The 20,345-nt window shown below is 38.9% G+C and overlaps 1 long non-coding RNA gene across 2 annotated transcripts in view; it reads left to right on the forward strand.

The window, feature by feature from the left end:
• Positions 1-348: 348 nt before the first annotated feature.
• Positions 349-20,345, forward strand: part of LOC128422999 (uncharacterized) — an 81,361-nt gene continuing 61,364 nt past the window's right edge. For both annotated transcript variants that reach the window (XR_008332639.1, XR_008332640.1), the window contains exon 1: positions 349-463. This is a non-coding gene — a long non-coding RNA (uncharacterized LOC128422999). The remainder of the gene's footprint in view (positions 464-20,345) is intronic.

Raw genomic sequence — 20,345 nt, forward strand, 5'->3', positions numbered from 1 at the left:
ACATAAATAGTTACAGAATAAATAACATTGAACACACTTCTGACAGCACCTCTTGGAATGATGATAATTATAGATTACTGCACGGCAGGCAAATATCTGATAGGCCTAAAATGATATGATTAGATAAAGCTCCTTAAAACAGTAATTCATGTTAGACTTCTGATATTTTACTCTACTCCACATTGCTATTTCCGAGCTATGAATTTCAAGATTTATTTGTTACCATTCTCTCTCTCTCAGTCCCCCCCCCCCTTCCTGCTGTACACAGTATTTGTGGTCTATGGCAACCAATCCCCTTGGGCTTTCTTTTGCCTTAATTTGCATAAACACAGGCATCATATGAATATTCAGTGAGTGGCTTTGCATTAAGTAAGTGCCCTTAATCAGCTTTTCAGTTCAGTTTTATTGGTTGCACCACAGTTATTTCATCCAGAAAATCTGAGGGCCCTACAAAGCTAAGCAGGTAAGGGTTGTAATTCTTTTTATGTATTTAATGAAAGAGTATTATCATTTGATTATATAGGTTCTGGAGAATGCTTAAAGATTGGTGGTTTGCTTTAGGTTTTGGTTTTCGTATGCATGGTTTTGGGTTTTTGCCCCCCCTTACTATCATTAACCCATGGCGGTCAGGTGGGCATACGCTTTGGAAATTTGCATAAACATCAACTCTCAATGAATAATTCATCAGGGTTATTTTAAACACTAGCTAGGCTTCTACTTTGGATGGCTCTATAGCATCACAGTTTGATTGGCTGTATGGTGTTTTCATCACCAGCAGAATTCCTATAACATAAAAGCCATTTCTTTTTTTTCTTTTTTTTTAAAAAAGGAGAAGAAGGCTGGATTGAACATATCAGGAGGGTGTGTGTGTTAAAATATGTGATTCTCTCTTTTTTGTTTTCACTCCCAAAGCAAATTGTACTGGGTTTTCCTGCCAGATATTTGTATATCTTGGTTGCTGCTTTTGTTTCTAAATGGAAAAAATGCATTACTATGTAGACAGTAGCTGCCATTTGCAGCCTTTTCCTGTATAGCTGATTGCAATGGCCACTACTGCTGCATTTGCCAGTAACTTGCATAAACATGAGCAACATGTAAATGAGATGCCATTGAACTCGTACAACATGGATTACCAAACACTATGATCTTACATCCTGCACTATATTCTTTATTACTGTACTTTATCATTAGAATTTTCGGTGTATGCCAATATGGGCTTGGCAGGGGGGTGTATTTATTCACGGAATGAAGGGTGTTTTTGTTTGCTTTTATGAATGGCATTTAGAGAAAGAAATGGACCTTTTATTGCTTTGAAGATGGAATGGGTTAATGAAAGCCTAAGGGCCCTGAGAAATTAGAGGACAATGCATTTGTTAGGACTAAATACCATTTCCCATTTTACCTTATAGTCACTTGAGGTTAAGGGTATGCAGTGTTATGCTGTTTGTGTAAAATTAATCAGTTTAGAGCAGAGCATCACAGCACCAGGTGGTTAACAGAAAAGGTTCTGATCCAGAAGGATCACAAAAATGAGGATACCGGTGATAATCATTCAGATCTAAAGCAAGAAATAATAAAGAGCAGCCACTGTTTTGAATATTGTGTCGCATGCATTAAACGTACTCCACTCATTTAGCCATGAAACAGTACAAAATTGGTAGGTTGGATACATGTCATAAATCTTGTGGGTAAAAGCATGGCATTGATAGTGGGTTTGAACCAAAGATATGTTTTGTATTTAAGTGATAATTTAACACTGCTCCTTGCAGAAGAGGAGTACACATTGCAATCGCTTGGTATACCACAGTAATGTGATGCTGAGAATGCAGATGTGTGCAGATGTAGTGTGTTCTTTTATCTAGGAATCTCTAATAATGTGATGCTTAATTTGAATAGAGAAAGAGCTTTCCAGGTCTGATAATAACCATACTCATGAATCTAAGAGAAAAACAAATCCCAAGAGAGGAAATCAATTTGGTGGTGATTTTTTATTATTATTATTGATTTACTTATCTGGGGCAACTCTCTTTCTTTCTTAATTACACTTTCTTCGTTGTAATGGAATCAAAAGACATATTCCAAGACACGAACTGAATGGAGTTCTTCCATAACAAGGATATTTCAAAACATTTATTTAATTACCTGCTTGTCATGTCACCCCCCCCCCCGCCCCGCTACAATTTCTCAGCACATGGAATTTTGAAAGGGAAACTGATGGAAATTTCAAAGATTTAAAAGAGAACAATGGAAATCCTTTCTAAGATTACAGAAAATGAGAAAATGTTATATTTAAAGCAGAAGAATTGTTTAATTAAATCTTGCCGGATTTAATAAACAACCGTGTATTCAATACTCAACCATTAGATGTTTATAGCTGTAATAAACACCATGACATTTTAAATAGACAGTGTGGCTATGGCAGTTTATATACGTGTATTACACACCAACATGTACATGTGCACTCTCTCTATAGCTGTTTTCAATATCAATAAAAATAAACTACAAAAATTATAAATGTTGCATGCAGGATTTTATATAATGCAAGCATTCAAACCTTTAAAAATAAAATCAAAGCAAATTAATACTTTGTTTCTACATCAGCACCATAGTGCTTGGGTTGACAAGTTAAATATGACCCATTAAACATCCAAATCTAATAAAATTACATGTACAGTGTTTTTCTATGTTTCTTTAAAGCTCCCTATGGCTCTGAATCAATCCAAATTGTTCCAGCTCCCTGTGGGACCTTGGCCTGACCAACGGCCCAGTCCTAAGGCTTGCTGCACCAGCAGGTAAATGGGAAAGATACTATACATCTTCATGTTGCAAGATAGTTTTGCAGGTAGGGAGACAGGTGAATATTTTAGGACACGGATGCCAGCAACAGGAACGAAACATTCCACTTAGATCCTGTGAAATTTGTATCCAGCAACCTACCATAAAAATGTGATCACCCTAATTCAAGAACTTTTTCCAAATCAAAATGGCAAAGTACAATGGGAATGCTTCTGTAATTCACTCTAGAGTGTCAGTCGCAATATGGGAAGGTGATACCTTCTCAGAAGAAAAATTCTGAGCTTTCTTGTAAGTGCCCCATGTACAAGCCCTTTCCATTGCATGACTGAGCAAAGACAATGACTTTTGAGTGGGAGTACACCATTGGCTATAACACTATAATCTGAAATGTAGTTACTAAGGAATTTTTGTTGTTGGGATGCATCTGTCTTGGGAAACAGTGAGAGATTGTGCCTTCAAGAGTAAAGTCAAACCATTAGAGAGTTACAACACCCACTGTGGCTGTAGAGACTGATACATGTTTTATTGAAGGAGAGAAAGATGAGGGCATCCAGTTTTGCTGCTACTGGAAAGCCATGGCATCTAAGGAAACATGTGCATGATTTCACTGTTAATTCACAGTGTATGAAACAGTCTAGAATTCACACATTACATTGATAAGGTTTGATGATTAATATTTTTGTCATGAGTTTAGGAGAATTTAGTGAGCTCAATGTGCCCGAAGCACCTCCAGAATACACTAGATAATGTTTGTGGTAATAGTTCCTTGATAAACTGAAGTTGTAACTGTATTTCAGTGTTAAATATTAGGCTTTCACTAGGAGTTCGTTCTTTTTAATTTCATCCTGCACCTCATCACTAAGGTTTGGGGTAGTGGGGTAGTGAACTGTAGTGGAGATCTGTCTTCATTTGGAGAAAGGAGGTCGGGATACAGAGTAGCTGTGCACCCAGCAGATGCCACAGCTGGAAGTTCAGTCAGCCTAGGAGCACAGAAACATCAGGTAGAGGGGAATGTTAAGAACCAAGACCAAGGTAGCCAATCCAGATGCTGGACTGAAGCTCCCATCAGCCTCAGTGAACATGGCCAATGGTCAGGGCTGATGGGAATTCCTGTATGTGAAGCATCATTCATTCATTGCTTGAGTCATCTCGTCAGAAGACATCTTTTTGCCTAGTTTTTCTCTAAGCCATAAGACTGCTCTGAACGTCTGTCCTTGTCTTGTTTTATGGTACCATTTTAGTGAACGTATGTTTGTACCTCTGATTTTAGGATATCATTTTAGTGTTTTTATGTTGTATTTTAAAATTCACTTAGAGATTTTAAAATATTAAGTGGTTTAGAAAGTGATTTTAAAAATAACTATACAAATAAATGAATGAATGAATAAGCTAACTGAACAGGGAAGGGCCTATGGGAGAATACATGATTGTAAATATAACGGGCTTGAGTCATTTAAGGTTGTATAGGTTGAAAGCAGAAATTTTGGAGGTTGGTTGGCAACATATGGGAGACAATATATCCCCCTTTTGGCAATACTCTGCCTTTTCCATTTGAGATGAACTAAATGCTTTTAGGCACCATATTTCATAATCAATGGGAATATTCATTTTTTGTTTCACAATATAATTACAGAGGGGAGGGGAAACCAAAGAAATAAGAAGAGTGCAATTAGCATTACTGTCTTGACATTAATAAGGCTCTTCCGACCTGCTTCTTCTTTTAAGCGCAGCGTTAAATAATAGGAGAATGAATGCCAGGCTTTATATATCTTAGGGAGAAAAGCATGGCCTTGACAGACAACTCTAAAACAGCTAGGCTTGGAACTCTCTGTCGCAAGGCATGTTGCAAGATTTTTCACCATATAACTGAACTGGAATTGCAAATATGATGGATCTTCAAGAAAAAGAACACTTTATTCCATCTGATCTTAAAACCCTTCTTAAAAGGAAGTGTTATTAAAACAATGATAAAATCTCAGAAAGGCAATTATATACTCACTTCGTTTTTTTGCATGGTGCTTCTGTGATACTGTAGGTCGTTAATGGCTATTGACTGAGATGATTATTTCACTTTGTCTTTGAGTCTTATATGAAACCTTCCCCAGCCCGCTACATAGTGTCAGCTATGGAAAAGAAAGTTCCTTGAGCACAAAGGTCTCTCATCCCAGACTCTGCCACACAGAGGTGCTGGCTCCAATAAATTTTGCATTGAACAAGAGCTGCCCATACATAGATTCTCCAGCCAAGACTACAGTGTCTGGCCAATACAGAAAGAACAAGGCTTGAATTTTCAGCATGAAAATGTTTTCTGCTGTTCAGATCTTCTTTATATATCTCATGGGCAAGACTTCAAAGTTCCTGGAAAATTTTCATTTCTGAGTATCTTTAAACTAGCTCTATTTCTATGCATGATGTGACTGTGAATGGCTGATAATCAAGCTGATCAAGGGATTTGGCCATATGCCCTGGGTGAGAATGAGAAACAGAAACAGACTGTTCCATAGTTCTCCTGTGGTTCTTCCTGTTGCAACCAAATACTTCACTTGTTTAGGGTGGTCCCACACATTGTTTTATTGATCTCCTCTATTTGATAAGGCTTTTCATTTTACAGGTGGGTGGCCATTAAGGAAAATAGGAGTTTTACAAATTCAGATGATCAAGAGAAAACTGGAGGGGCAAATCTGTCAATTTAGGTTTCTCTCAGTTTCTCATTTTTCCATTCTTAAATACGGTTCTCCACATTTCCACATCGGTTTGCAATTTTTTTTTAAAGAAGTTCACATTAAAATCCACCAGCATTTTGGTGGAAATTTATCCCAATGTACACATTTTTGCAAAACAATTTCCCCCTATATAATGCACTATTTTGACTAATATGTGAATTTGGCAGAGATTTTAAAAGTCAAATTTGAAACTACTTATATTTTACTTAGTGGTGACTGCTGAGTCTTTATGTGTACGTTTTATGTGCTTAATATGTCTGGATTACCAATGTTTTATGCATGGTTTCTCTCTCTCTCTCTCTCTCTCTCTCTCTCTCTCTCTCTCTCTCTTTTATGATTTTTATTGTCCAAATCATGCCAATAAAGGTTGAATGAATGAATGTGAATTTTTACCCCACCGTATGCATTTTTGTACCCATTACTTTGCTGGAGAACTGCCCTGAAAAATTAAGAGAAATGGGAATTTTGAAGGATGACTGTCTCAGGTTGTGTATTGTTTTGGAAAGTGCGAATTACATGAGTTCACCTATAAATCTGAACTTAACCAAAATTCTCCCTCATCCATACATGTGGGTGGATCGTGATGTACAATATATACACATAACAAAAAACCAACCAACGCCAAAATCCATTGAAAAGGAACAAATACTATGTTGGCCCAAAGTTCTTGCATCCTGCTTAGTAAGGCACATTTTAGGATTTCTAAAGGTTTAAGCACAACCTCAATAGTTGTCATAGACTTGAGTGAAGAATGTGTCAGTACTGACACAGTACTTACCACTTGCGTTTTCTTGAAGATGTTTATGGCGCTATACCCCAAGAGAACAAGGCCTTATGTTTTCAGAGTAATACTAGTGACCCAAGGCAAGTTAACTAACACAAGCAAGCCACCAGGGTGCTTGAAATAAAACAATGCTATGGAATATGTGAAATTTGGATGAATTTTATTCTCCTTTTCCTCCCATGAAAGGGGGGGAATACTGACATGTAGCAAGTATTCTCAAACCATTAACACACCATTTTATTCTTCCATAATGCATTTGTAGTCATTTAATTTTCTGCAAAAAAAATTTCTCTATTTTCTCCTGACAGCATCAAAAATCTGAGTACTTTTGGAGACATTTTTCTGCAAACTGCTGATAATCAGGATTGGAAATGAAAATGCTGACAGATTATTAACAATAGAAAAATAGCTGTAATGGGGTGGGGGGCATTTTACCATAATGAATGAATTGTTAGCATATCCAGACTTTCATAGCTGATCAGACTCATATAATTTCAGTTTCTCTAAATACCAACAGTTCAGATTATTATTAGAGCTTTTCTTCTCACAAGCAGAGCAGGTCTTATTAAAAATGTTTCAACTTAGTATTGGCACAATTCTGCAAGAACAAAAGATATGCAGAATGCTTCCATCTCACAGATTGTTATATATATGTGATACACTTGCTTTCTACCAAGGGAAAAGATAAAATGCTTTAAAAACTTTAAAACAGCATTACAATTATTCCCTATTTATGTATATTTTAAAAGCTTTATAAAATAGGATATACGTTGGTAGAATTTAATTTTTTATATATATAAAAAAACACAACTATGATTTTCCATGAGGCATTTAAAACTTTTTTTAAAAAAATCATGTTGAAATACCTACTTTTTATTGATAATTTATGTAGCAACTTTCTGTTTTGTATTGCACTTTGCAGCCTTTGTTCTATTATTGATCCACATAAGAAACTCTGTTCCCATTTTAAAGATTGATACTTGTTAATGGGCCACACTTAATTCCCAGCCTGACCATTTCTAGTCCTCCTCTCTGCCTCTGGACAATTCTGATTCTTATGCAGACTAAATGAAAATAAAATAGTGTTTTTATCATCAATAGTTATTGATTGGGTGGTAGGGTACTTCAAAATCTCCAAAATGGGTTCCCCCTTGCTGTGGTGCCTTGGGTATGTCATTTTAGTTCTTGCTTCTGTTGTTTCCATTAGCAAATAAACATACCATTGGCACCAATCATGTCTCACAGTTCGACACACATCTTGGGCTCTTTTACATGTGGCACAGGACGTGAAGGAACTGTATGCAGTCCTTTACGTTCTCTGAAGTATCTAAAGCAAAAGATAGGGAGACGACTAGGCAAAGTTCTTTCCGCATGATAGCGATTGAGATCTGTGTGGTGTAGTGGTTAAGAGCGGTAGACTCGTAATCTGGTGAACCAGGTTCGCGTCTCTGCTCCTCCCGAAGCAGCTGCTGGGTGACCTTGGGCTAGTCACACTTCTTTGAAGTCTCTCAGCCCCACTCTCCTCACAGAGTGTTTGTTGTGGGGGAGGAAGGGAAAGGAGAATGTTAGCCGCTTTGAGACTCCTTCGGGTAGTGATAAAGCGGGATATCAAATCCAAACTCTTCTTCTTCTGTGACAATATGTAATGTAGCCTGAGAATGACTGCAACTTTGCCCATACTTGGAAATCCTAGGGTTGTGTTTTTGAATGGGATTTTGACAGCACTCATTGATTTCCTGTTGGCAGATGGCATCTCAGTTGTACAATATCATTGTTGCAATTTTGTTGTTGATATTTCAGTGGAGTTGGTCATTAGACCAATGGGTGACAGTAAAGAACATTAAACTCAACATGATTTTTTGAGCTCCAAGCCACTTGAATTAGCGATTTCCAAAGCCCTAGTGCCGTGATTTCCAAATAGTGAGGTAGATTTTCACCGATTGGCTGTAGGCACCTTAGAAGTGGGCTTCAATGTGCTAATTTGGGCAATGAAACCAAATTCCTATGAGAGGGTGGGCCTTAGCCCTGCCGTCAGTTTTCCATGTTAGATAGGACAGCCACATTTTAAGCTGGGGCATTTATTTATTTTTTGGCAGGGAGGCACATAGTGCCAGCCAACTTCCCCCACAACCCACTGGTGGCGAAGATGTGAGGGCCAGGCTGAGGGAAGGGGAAGGCAGTGACCTTCCTCTTTACTATTCCTCCATGCAGAGTGCTAATGGGCTATGTAAAAGACAAATTAACAGAAAATCTAGGTAGAACACCAGGCATGAAATTTTTTTGTTTCAGAAGAGGGGTGGGAAAGATGTTAACGATGCAGTGAACAAGAGGATACCAAAAGACATAAAACAAACAAAATTGTTTATGCTGTAACTAAGAAGTTAAAAACTAGTGTGGAGCTTATTTCCCCAAAAGTTCAGTTTTAACCTTGTATCGCAACAACACCAATACAAAAATAAATAAATAAATAAATAAATAATAAAATAATAAAATGCAGAGAAAAAGGACATTATTATTATTATTAATCAAATTTTGATACTGCCTTTAATCCAAAAATCACAAGGTGGTTTACAATATATGAAACAAATATATACCATAATAACAAACAAAGGCAATACCCTGCTCCACACAAGATAATATATTGTTTAATGAGCCAAACGCCTGGGAGAAGAGTACAGTCATAGCTTGGGTTGAAGTAGCTTCAGGTTGAGCGTTTTTGGGTTGCGCTCCGTGGTAACCCAGAAGTAATTGAATGTGTTACTTCCCCGTTTCGGCTCTCACGCATGCACAGATGCTCAAAATGACGTCATGTGCATGTGCGGAAGCAGCGAATCACGACCCGCGCAAGGGCAGATGCGGGTTGCATTCGCTTCAGGATGCGAACGGGGCTCCGGAATGGATCCCGTTTGCATCCAGAGGTACCACTGTAATGTTTTTTATAATAATAATAATAATAATAATAATAATAATAATAATAATACTTGTTTGTTTATTTATACCCTGCCTATCTGGCTAGGTTTCCCCATCCACTCTGGGTGATTCCCAATCAAATATTAAAAACACAATACAGCATTAAACATTAAAAACTTCCCTAAACAGGGCTACCTTCAGATGTCTTCTAAAAGTCAGGTAGTTGTTTATTTCCTTGACATTTGATGGGAGGGCATTCCACAGAGCGGGCGCCACTACCGAGAAGGCCCTCTGCCTTGTTCCCTGTAGCCTCACTTCTCGCAGAGAGGGAAACGCCAGAAGGTCCTTGGCGCTGGACCTCAGTGTCTGGGCTGAAGGATGGAGACGCTCCTTCAGGTATACAGGATATGTAAAGATATGTAACAAAGGCACCAGGCGAGCCTCCTTGGAAAGGGCATTCCACAAGCGGGGAGCCACTTGCGCAATCACCCATTCTTGTGTTGCCACCCTCCGGACCTCTTGTGATGGAGGCACATAAAGAGGGGTCTTCAATGATGATCACAATGCAACCATGGTCAAGCATTTGGGGAGAATAATTGTTGAAGTCAGTGAAAGTGAGCCCTTAATAGCACAATAGACTTCCTTTCCTAAACTAATAAAGATGCTTGATAATCATGGGGAAATTTTTCTTTTTAAATACTTTTTTATTAAAGATTTTTTTGGTTTACAAAAGTAAATGCCTTGTTTCTTCTTCCTGGTTGTACATTCTTTCCTACAGATCAGTTACATTTGCTATGATACATTAGCGTCGAGTACATTATAAGGTCAGGAATAAGGGGGACGGTGAGAGGAGGAGTGGTGAAATTTAATTTTTTTACAGTGTATGTGTGGGGTTTTGTGTCAGCATCAACTGGATACGTTCTCTTTCTAGTCCCTTGTTACATTTCCTTGGTTGTGAGAGGGATTGGGGCCCAGGATGTGGTTGGTTGTCTATGGTTGGCTGCAGCGGCGTTTATTTGCATTTGTGAGGAAGGGAAGGGCTTGCTGGATGAGGTACCGAATGGTAGTTTCACAAGACACCTTTTCAGAGAGAGAAAAAATGTGTAGCACCTAAGAACCATACTTTAGGACAGTTGCGGTTTTGCATTTTTTTCTAGAATCAATGTACAATTGTATCAAAGTTAAGGTTAGCTTCCCTTTCTTTTTCAAATGCACAAAAAAGCCAAAATTTGCTAAATGTGATTTCAGACAGTAAAGGGTAGCTTAGGATAAGCACCCCCCCCCAGTGCAAAATAGCATTTTCTAGTGCAGTCAATTTAGATAGGGAAGTCCTGTGTCCTACTTTGCAGAGGACAGTCCTCTGTTTGAAGCATCCTGTTTTTGAAGGGCTATCTGGTCCAGGTCTGATTTAAAGACAATCATAGAATAGAATCATAGAATCATAGAGTTGGAAGAGACCACAAGGGCCATCGAGTCCAACCCCCTGCCAAGCAGGAAACACCATCAGAGCACTCCTGACATATGGTTGTCAAGCCTCTGCTTAAAGACCTCCAAAGAAGGAGACTCCACCACACTCCTTGGCAGCAAATTCCACTGTCGAACAGCTCTTACTGTCAGGAAGTTCTTCCTAATGTTTAGGTGGAATCTTCTTTCTTGTAGTTTGGATCCATTGCTCCGTGTCCGCTTCTCTGGAGCAGCAGAAAACAACCTTTCTCCCTCCTCTATGTGACATCCTTTTATAAATCTTGGATCTCTTCACAGGTATACACATCCCTGACATATAACGCCACTCCTCCTCCTTTCTTGTCTGGTCTGTTTCTCTGAAATAGATTGTATCCCTCCATTATTACATTCCAATCATGGGACTTATCCCACCAAGTTTCAGTGATGCCTATTATGTCATATTTAGTTTGCTGTACCAAGAGCTCAAGCTCATCTTGTTTATTTCTCATGCTTTGCGCATTAGTGTACAGACATTGAAGTCCATTAATGAATCATAAGAAAGGACAGCAAGGACCTTGAAGTTGCCCAATAGCAGTGAACCCCTGGACTGCAGATGTGGCAGGCACATATATGGCCTACTCAAAGGCATCTTCACTATAGAGGTTTGTATCATATTTATTTATAGAGGAGAATTACATAGTTCAGCTGGTGTGGACCATGAGTCCATTAGTGCTTCAGATATTTTAAAGTATCTTACCCATGTATGCTTGGCAGTGACCCTTTTTATGTAGGTCGTAATATTGTTGAGTGTGAGTGGTTTCTGTTTGAGTGGTTGACAGAGGTAATATTTGAGGTAATGAATGGTTGTAGCAGTTGTGTAGATGGGAATGAGTGAGATTGGGTGAGTGATTGTATGTATGCGTGTTGATTGAAATTTTATATTATAGCACCTTGTTCTCTTCTCTCTCTCTCTCTCTCTCTCTTTTTTGGTAACCCATTTCCTTTTCTTTGGCAATGTATAAGTGCCTGTACTACCATCAAGAAAACACAGATGTTATGCATGTCTGTTGCAAAATATGGTTATTGTTAACTGACAAAGCAGACTGCAAATGTTCACAGGAACAGGAAAACACACACCCATCAGATCATTAAAATTAAGCAGCCACACTTCCAGAAAATTAAAAATGGCTGTTTCCGACATTTTATGCCACATTAACCATGTTTTTAAGTGTTAAGAGACAGAAAAAATGCAGGAAGAGACCTGGAACATCCATTCCCCCTCCCTCTCCTTCTCTCCCTCTCTTTCACACACACACACACACACACACACACACACACACCCTTTGGAGGAACATGATTTCAAATGGGATGAAGGCAAAAATCCCTAAGAATGGAGAAAGTAATACCACCTTGATGTGTACGGCACAATAGGCTATGTTGGAGCTTTTCATAAATGTCATTATTTCTGGGATTTGTGCATAAAATTACCCTGCAGGGCTTTCCAAATGTACCCTGATGTGTCTTTACATGATTACAGATGTATATGACATGATGGGGCATGAAATGAATAAATATGGAGTCATTTAAATCACATAATTAGCTATTCTCTTTACAGCTGTTTAGATCTGTCTAATTTGTCGGCAAGAGTATTTCCAGGCCGTTCCTCCACCTCCACAAATTAAGGGAAATGCCAATAAGATCTCTTTGTGTTTTCTGTGTTTATTGTGTGCACTTTAATCGCTTTTTAAATAACTGCAAAGAAGCAGTCTTCTTCTATGTCTTAAACAAGACCCAAACAAAAATAACTGGGGGAAACAAAGAGACTAGAATGGTATGTAGCTATACGACACTTCATTTTACTGTGCATTTGGAAGGGTCTGTGTGGATTCTGATATATTTTGGAAGGTTTATGGGTGGCTTAAGTCATTGGCAGGCAACCTATTCAGTATGGAGGACAATGCAAAAATAAATAGAAGACCGATGAGACAATACAAAAATAAATGGAGGGCAATGCAGAGACAACTTCTCATTTTTCTCTAGTTGTTTTAAGTCATTGACAGTCAACCTGTTCAGCATGCAGGACAATGGGGGAGAAAAGAGCTAGAGGACTATGGATAGTCCAGTTCAGCATTCTTATCCTGCCCCTTTCTGTATTGTTTTAGTGTAAGCAGAAAGTGGCACAATGGCACCCGCGGGGGGGGGGGATTCCATGCTATGCTGTTCGGCATCACAACCTATACTAGGTGAATTGATCTGGTTCCACAGCCATTCAAATAGCACACTGAGACCCTGAGCCACTCCCATCCCTCCTCTATGCATTCATTTGTATGGCAATAGCTATGAAGGGCAACTTTGAAGGAAAAAACATTGACTTTTTCCTTCAAAATATTCATGACTGGTGACCAGTTTTTCTTTGAGACTCTGTCTTGCCATGTGATCTCCAAAATCTTCCTGATGCAGTACATGTGGAAGGCGCTGAGGTGTCGCTCCTGACATTTCTAAGTTGCCCACATCTCACTACCTGGTGACCTCCATCTTGGTATTGGTTGTTAGCATTCTCCCATTCCCTTTGGGAAAGGTGAGCCATTGCCATAGCTGCCTTGCCAGTACACCTGGCCAGCTCAGCAGTGATGAAGAAGCTGATGGTTATGAGGGAACCCAGGTGGACAAAATTGTCTACCACCTCAAATATCTCAAATATGTGGTTACCAATGCTGGTGCATGGAGTGCTGGCGATGTCTTGACCCAGCATACTGGTCTTTGATAGACTGATGGTAAGGCCAAACTCCTTATGATGTGGATTTTGTAATCTCCCCCACTTGCGCACACCACATCTATGATGGCCATTTCTGGAGGCAGTGATCCTCACAGTGTGATGACATCACATAACATTGGGCATCTTAATACATGTTGCCTCACTGTGCATGAACTCACCATAAGAAACTGGGAGGGACTTTAGATAAGGGAATATATAGAACAGTTTTATTCTTCTCATGTGACATAAGGCATATTCAGGACAATGTGATTTGTGCCACTATAGTGCTTCAATGTGATGTGGGACATCAGTGGGTTTACTTTAATAATAATATAAAGTGCCTAAGTGGTGAAAGTGCCACACAAGCAGGCAGAAGGAAAGAGCCATGAAATAAAATTCTTGTTATTTTAATGTTTAAAGGGTTGTGAGTGCCTTCCTGTGCTTATTAAGTATAAACCAGAATCTATGGTGGACTCAAAGGAATGTGGATTGCACCTCATGTTCTCTACCTGCTTTTTGTAGACATCCAGGCTAAATAGAAGAACAGTGTGGGATTGCAATACACTTATATTAAACGTAAAAACAAAAAACAAAAAGTATGGTGTCATGAGAGTGACTAGAAAATAATCCTATTGTAAACAATATCACTCATTATTTCCCCCACAATTTGTATAGGAAGCTGCACGCGAAATAATAATGTGCAGGAGAGGTGAGGCTAAAGCTGTGAAAATAAAAGTAATCGCTATTTACTACTGGGAATAATGTTCATGTAAGTGGAAGCCATCCAGGACTATTGAGTTGGTCATCCCTTAATGTTTCCACATGCTTTTGTTGAAATATCATTCCATGTGGATAAACTCATCTTTAAAGAAAAAAGAAAAAACCCCATACACATACAACTCCTGAAATAGGCTGGCAGCCTTGAACAGTGTCATATTTGAAATAGGATGCCATACCTTTCGTGTGAGTTATCTCAATATCATCAGAAATGTAGACATTCAGAGGGAGAGCAGCATATCTGGAAATTGACAGGTTTGTGGATGAGTTGAAAGCAGAAGCAGGATATATTAAATATACGTGTGCAAGAGAGAGAAGCACAGTAATGCAGAGAACCCAACAATTAAGGGTGTTGTCAATAGAGTCTGACAGTAGGCTAGCACAGAGAGCTAGAGTATTTCAAATACAGATGCTATCATGCTGGAAGGGTAAACACTCATCTCTAGTAAGTGCCTCATCAGATTTGACTTATCTTACCTTGGTTCCTGAAGTCAATGGAGTCGGGTGTTAAATGAATAAGAGGAAATTAATTTGGCAGTGGCATCAGCAAGCCATGTCGTAGCCTTTAAATGGTGACCATACATTTCTGTGGCTGTTAAAAGTGGTAGCTTATTTCCTTGGTCAGGATGATCTTGGGAAAAGGGAGTTTGAAGCAAAGTAAAATGCTTAATGCCCTGGGTTTTTTCCTCCCCCTTAAAAAAAAAAATTAAACCCTTTGCTCTGAGCTGTTCTAGTTATCTCCTCAAAAAGAATGTATAAACCAGAAGGGAAAAATCAGTTTAAGTAATATTCAGCTTTGGATGCTAATTACTTCCTGTCTGTTAAGTGTAGAATCCGCCTCTGGCAGGGCCAAGGAACATTGGTTGCCTGAAGGCATGCACGATGACACCTTTCATAATCCATCTAGCCAATTGAGTAATGACATGGGATACCGTTCCCTGCTAACCCCAGCAGGTAATCAGCTTCTTGCCTAATGCATTTGGTCTAAACTCCCTTGTATCATTCTAGTCACCCACATAAGAGCAAATGTTAAAAGCTTATAAAATTATATCCAGTTCTTTGAAAGTCCCGCTGAATTATTTTTTCAATGACCTCTTGCAGCCTGACTGTAACAAATTGCAAATTCCACAGTTTGGCTTTAGTATGTTGGGCAGCATGGATTCCGCCTCCACCCCAATTTACTCATTTTCCCTTCTTTCTTTTTCTAAATCAGTAGAAAGAAAATAAAAAAGGGGGTTTGGACACCAGTGTCTTTATCTCTTTTTTCAAATTTTACCTGTCCCAGGTATATCCTCTCTTCCTTGTCAATAAGTCTTCTTTCATTACAAGCAGAACCATAATTAATCTTATTATTACTTTTTCCCATGAGCCCTTGCTACTGTGGTCAGGGTTGACGTTCCTGAAACCAAAGCTTACAATACATCTGTTAAAAAAAAACCTTACCTCAGGATAAGTTCAGCTACAGTGAGCTGTAGGCAGTCTCTTTGCCAATGGATAATTTTAATATACCTAAGGTTTTCTGCCTTTCATTTCTTCTCTTTTACAAAGCTTCTCTTTTACAAAAGAGAAAGCTCTGTAATTTTGACTCAGTTCTGTGCATGATATACATGGCATTCATTTCTTCTTCTTCTGTGACATTTCTTTATTGACACAATTATCTTACATTGGCAGCTAATAAAACTTAAACTCAAATAAAACCTTAAGCCTAGGAATCCTTAATTTTTTAAAATAAAAAACCACCATAGTTTAAGGTTTTACTCAGTCACTTGTTGGTATTTTAAAAACAGAACTAACACCATTATGGAGAAAGGTTTGTATTGTGGTCTGTGTCTGCTGAGGTAGTCTAAGCAACTGTGAAGACCACATTGTCCGAACATGGAAAGCAAAAAAGCCAGAATGAAGAGTGTCTCCTAGTTTATCTGTCACATGCAGAGATTTGGGTGCTACCATAAAAATATTGACCAATGCGAAGTGTTGGGATCTTATGACCACTTTGCTGAGTGCAGGGATGGGGGGGGAGAGAATGGTGGGTAGCAGGGGCAGCCCCCCAATATTTTTTTTCAAGTTGGTGTTTATGGGCCCCACAATCAATAGGGCCCTATTGGAGGTGCCACCACTGGGGGTTGCCCTGGCCTGGTGGCAATGATATGTGACAAGGCCATATTGGTGGTGGCTCCCTGTCTGTGGCATGTCCTCCCTAGTGAGGTGTGTCAAGTCTCCCACAATATTAACTTTTAGGAAAAAATTAAAAACATTCATGTTCATGCAGGTATTTAGTGGCTGGAAGATCTGTTCCTGACAGTCCTAAAATGGTAGTTTTTAGAGTAGGTAATTTCTTTTAGGCATTTGTAATCTTCTTTTGAAGTTTGGTTTCACTGTTTTTGGAAGTTTTAAATGGATAGTTTTACTGCTGATGTATTTACCATGCTGGGCTTCTTTTGAAGGGCGGGATATAAATCTAAATAACAACAGCAGCAGCAGCAATATACCAGACCAGAATACCAGTGTTGCATTTATGATAAACTGTTAAAGGGCAATTAAAGTATAATTACTTTTATATAGACATACTGAGAGACAGGCACAATCACATGTCTATCTGTCTATCTATACATATCTCAAGGTGTCATGATTTCATTTGATATATTAGACACCTCAATCCAAACCCTCATCTCCTGTGTGCACAAGAAAATCCCAGTGCACACACTGAGAGAGTTCTGAACAAGCAGAAGACTTTCACTGTGGAAAGCTTGGAATTTACAGTGAGAGTATTCATGTCAATTTGCAATCTGCCCTCCACACACCTTTTCCAGGAAGCTAGATCATACCCAGAGTGACTTGAAATTCACATCTTACAGTTCAGTCTAAAAAAACTGTATTGGACAGATACATGCTTTATAGTGCTATATTGGCCTATACAATTCAATGAGACTTACTTCAAGGACGTAGATTTAAGCCAAAATATGTCTTATGACCATGCCTGTGTAAAATCACACACTGTGACATTAGAAACACCATTGAAGGGACAATAGGATTTTAGGTTCCTACAACATTATACAGCAGAAAATCTGTTTCATGGTGAAGAGACTTTCACATCTAAATTAATATCTCTTGCCCCAAAACCACAGTAGTGAAAGTAAAAGTTAAGACTGTAATTATCTGATTTATTGATAGACTATTATATGTAGATTTTATGTGCTGCAAAGGTTTATGGGATTTTTCTTTCTTTTCTATATTTTTTATTTGATTTCCAAAAATATAAACATAGAACAAAAAACAATACAAAATCCAAATGGTTTAAGGGATTTTTCAAGACATGTTGACAGACTATATACTTTGATGCATTGTATCCAACTATGTCTCTTCTCTGGAAAAAGGCCCTTCGATTCAGCATTGACTCCTGTGAATGGACAGGAAGGGAGATAATTTTTACATTATAGTATTCCACCTTTGTCTCAAAGCACCCCACACCAACTTGCATGGTGTTCCAAAGATTCTTCAGCCTTGTGGAGCATATCTGGAGAGCGGGATCTCCACTAGATTCAGTGAAAATGGCTTCCCCTCATTTCTGCTCACACAGAACTCCTCTGGATTGAAAAAATATTTTGGTTGGCAGAGGTGCACAGCTGGATACAATCCAAAACTACTACTGTTGCTGATGCTAACTGCTGTTAGTGTGATCAATTAAAAAACGGTGAATTGTTTTATTTATTTTGCAAGCAAGTAATTAAACTATTTTTACCACAAAAACCTCAGGCAGGCACCATATTAGTAGAGTGATTAGTAGAGAGGCCGCTCGCCAATTTCACAGAGGGCGACGGTTGGGGCCCCTCGCACCCTGCCTGCATCCCTGGCAGCCAGAACACATTCACTCACTGGAGGTTGGTGGGAAATTCCTATACAGCCAATGGGATTGAGGGGCTGGCTTCCAGCCAAAGAGGGCAACTTCAAATGGGCCAATCAGAGGTACTCTTGGAGGGTGGTTCCTTGCTGATTGGCTGGGCATTGGCTGCTGCCCTGCCTGGCATGGCAGCACCATATTAGTACAGTCATTCTGCTCTCTTTCACATACAGTGATACCTCGGGTTACATACGCTTCAGGTTACATACTCTTCAGGTTACAGACTGCGCTAACCCAGAAATAGTGCTTCAGGTTAAGAACTTTGCTTCAGGATGAGAACAGAAATCATGCTCCGGCGATGCGGCAGCAGCGGGAGGCCCCATCAGCTAAAGTGGTGCTTCAGGTTAAGAACAGTTTCAGGTTAAGAACGGACCTCTGGAACGAATTAACCCAAGGTACTTAACCCAAGGTACCACTGTACAAGAGAGAATGCTTCTTCTAAGATGACTGTGACTCATAAAAGCACAATATTTTTACATCTAGACTTCACTGCTCATAGACAAAGTCCACGGCAATCTATAAATAGATAGAACATGACATCCAGAAAAAAGTCTGGAGTCCCCACCCACCCACTGCCCAGCTGTTCAGTGGGACAGTATGCTGTGGGTGATGTAACATGAAGCAGTGGGACAGGAGCAGCCCAGGGAGCACACCTTGCACACTTCTGAACAAGAAATTGGAAAAAAGGCATGTTTCTTGGAGGTTGTGGCTATGGACCAGAGAATATGCACATTTCCCAGAGAATGTAAAACTGTGAGCAGAGAGATGCACATTCCCCAAGACGCTTTGGAAATTATGTATATTGATTGGGAAATATGCCTAGGTCCCTCTTCATGGAAAGATTATATGGACATACTTCAAGAAGCCCAGTGAATGTGCACAATGGCTCAACTTGCATTCCTCTTAATATATACTTAATGAGCAAATATAATACCTTTGAGGTGCCCCATAGGAAGCAATCCATAAACGGAATAAATAAACTTCAATACTTTTCCTACAGATTTTTTTTAAAAAACAGATTAGCAACAACAACAATTTATTTATTTCATGTTTTAACCATGTATCGTATGCAGTGTTGCACAATATCCCCCAAATAATGTTCTAGTATTTATGAGTGTAGGCTACCTTTTTGTTTCATTTTGATTATGAAATTTTCAAAAGGGATAGATACCTTCCTGGGCTGACATTTTGATTTTCTGCTAATCATGAGTTTCCACTGTCAAGGTAAAATATTCTAGAAGCCCCAATGACATGAATGATAATATAGCATTTCCATTCATATATTATCTCTTAACATAAGAAAATTATAATCTAGAAAATAATTCCATGTGGCATGATTTCACCATACTCCGTGTGATGTTTTAAAATCCTACTACAGCAATACTTTCTGGTGTGATATCAGGACCTCACTTATTTCTTTAAAATAATTTAACATAATGTGTTGGTGTTTATTTAAATCCTGTTTTCAACTTTCACACAATAAGCAATACTTCCTATTATACAAATAGAGCACAAGTTGGATAACCGTAATGCTTGCTATTATTACAATGGTATAGCCTAGTGTTTTGTCTGTGGACCTTCAATTGTATTGCATTAACACTTTTTGTGCTTTTAATCTCTTGTTACTGCAAAGAAGCTCAGCAATGAGTAGAAAACACAATATGCCAACATTTTCATATCCCATTGATTCTAATTTTAGCTAAGTAGATTGCAGTTTAATGCAGAACTGGAAAACAAATCCTCCAGGGTGAAAAGAACAACTTATAACTACTGAGCTTTGTAAATAAACAGATGGCAAGGGAACCAACAGATCATGTAGAGTGGGGATGGAGAGCCTGTGGTCCTCCAGATGTTACTGGACTCCAAATTCCATCAACCACAGCCAGCATTGTCATGGAAGATGGGAGTTGCAGTCCAAGAACATCTCGATGGCAAAGTGTTCCTCATCCTTTACCTAGAGGAACTTGGTATGGTTGCACACCTATTGAACATCTGTGATGGGACTTTGAGCTGCAATTGATTGTACTCTTATCTGGCTGCCTTGTGGTTAAAGCCAGTGTTGGTTTTTCTTCCCCCACAAATGTTAAAAGTGTGGCATTTACTGTAACAAGTTCATGGTGAGTGCTAGCACCTTTTTCCTTAAAAAAAATGCACTGGTAGAAGTCTTTTCTTTTTCTTGTTAATCTCCTTAAACTGCTCAAGGAAATCGGGTCCTCCCTTAAAGGGGGCACGTATTGCAGTGAGACCTGGAAAACCGAC

Source organism: Podarcis raffonei, chromosome 11 (assembly GCF_027172205.1).
Source record: "Podarcis raffonei isolate rPodRaf1 chromosome 11, rPodRaf1.pri, whole genome shotgun sequence".
Lineage (NCBI taxonomy): Eukaryota > Metazoa > Chordata > Lepidosauria > Squamata > Lacertidae > Podarcis > Podarcis raffonei.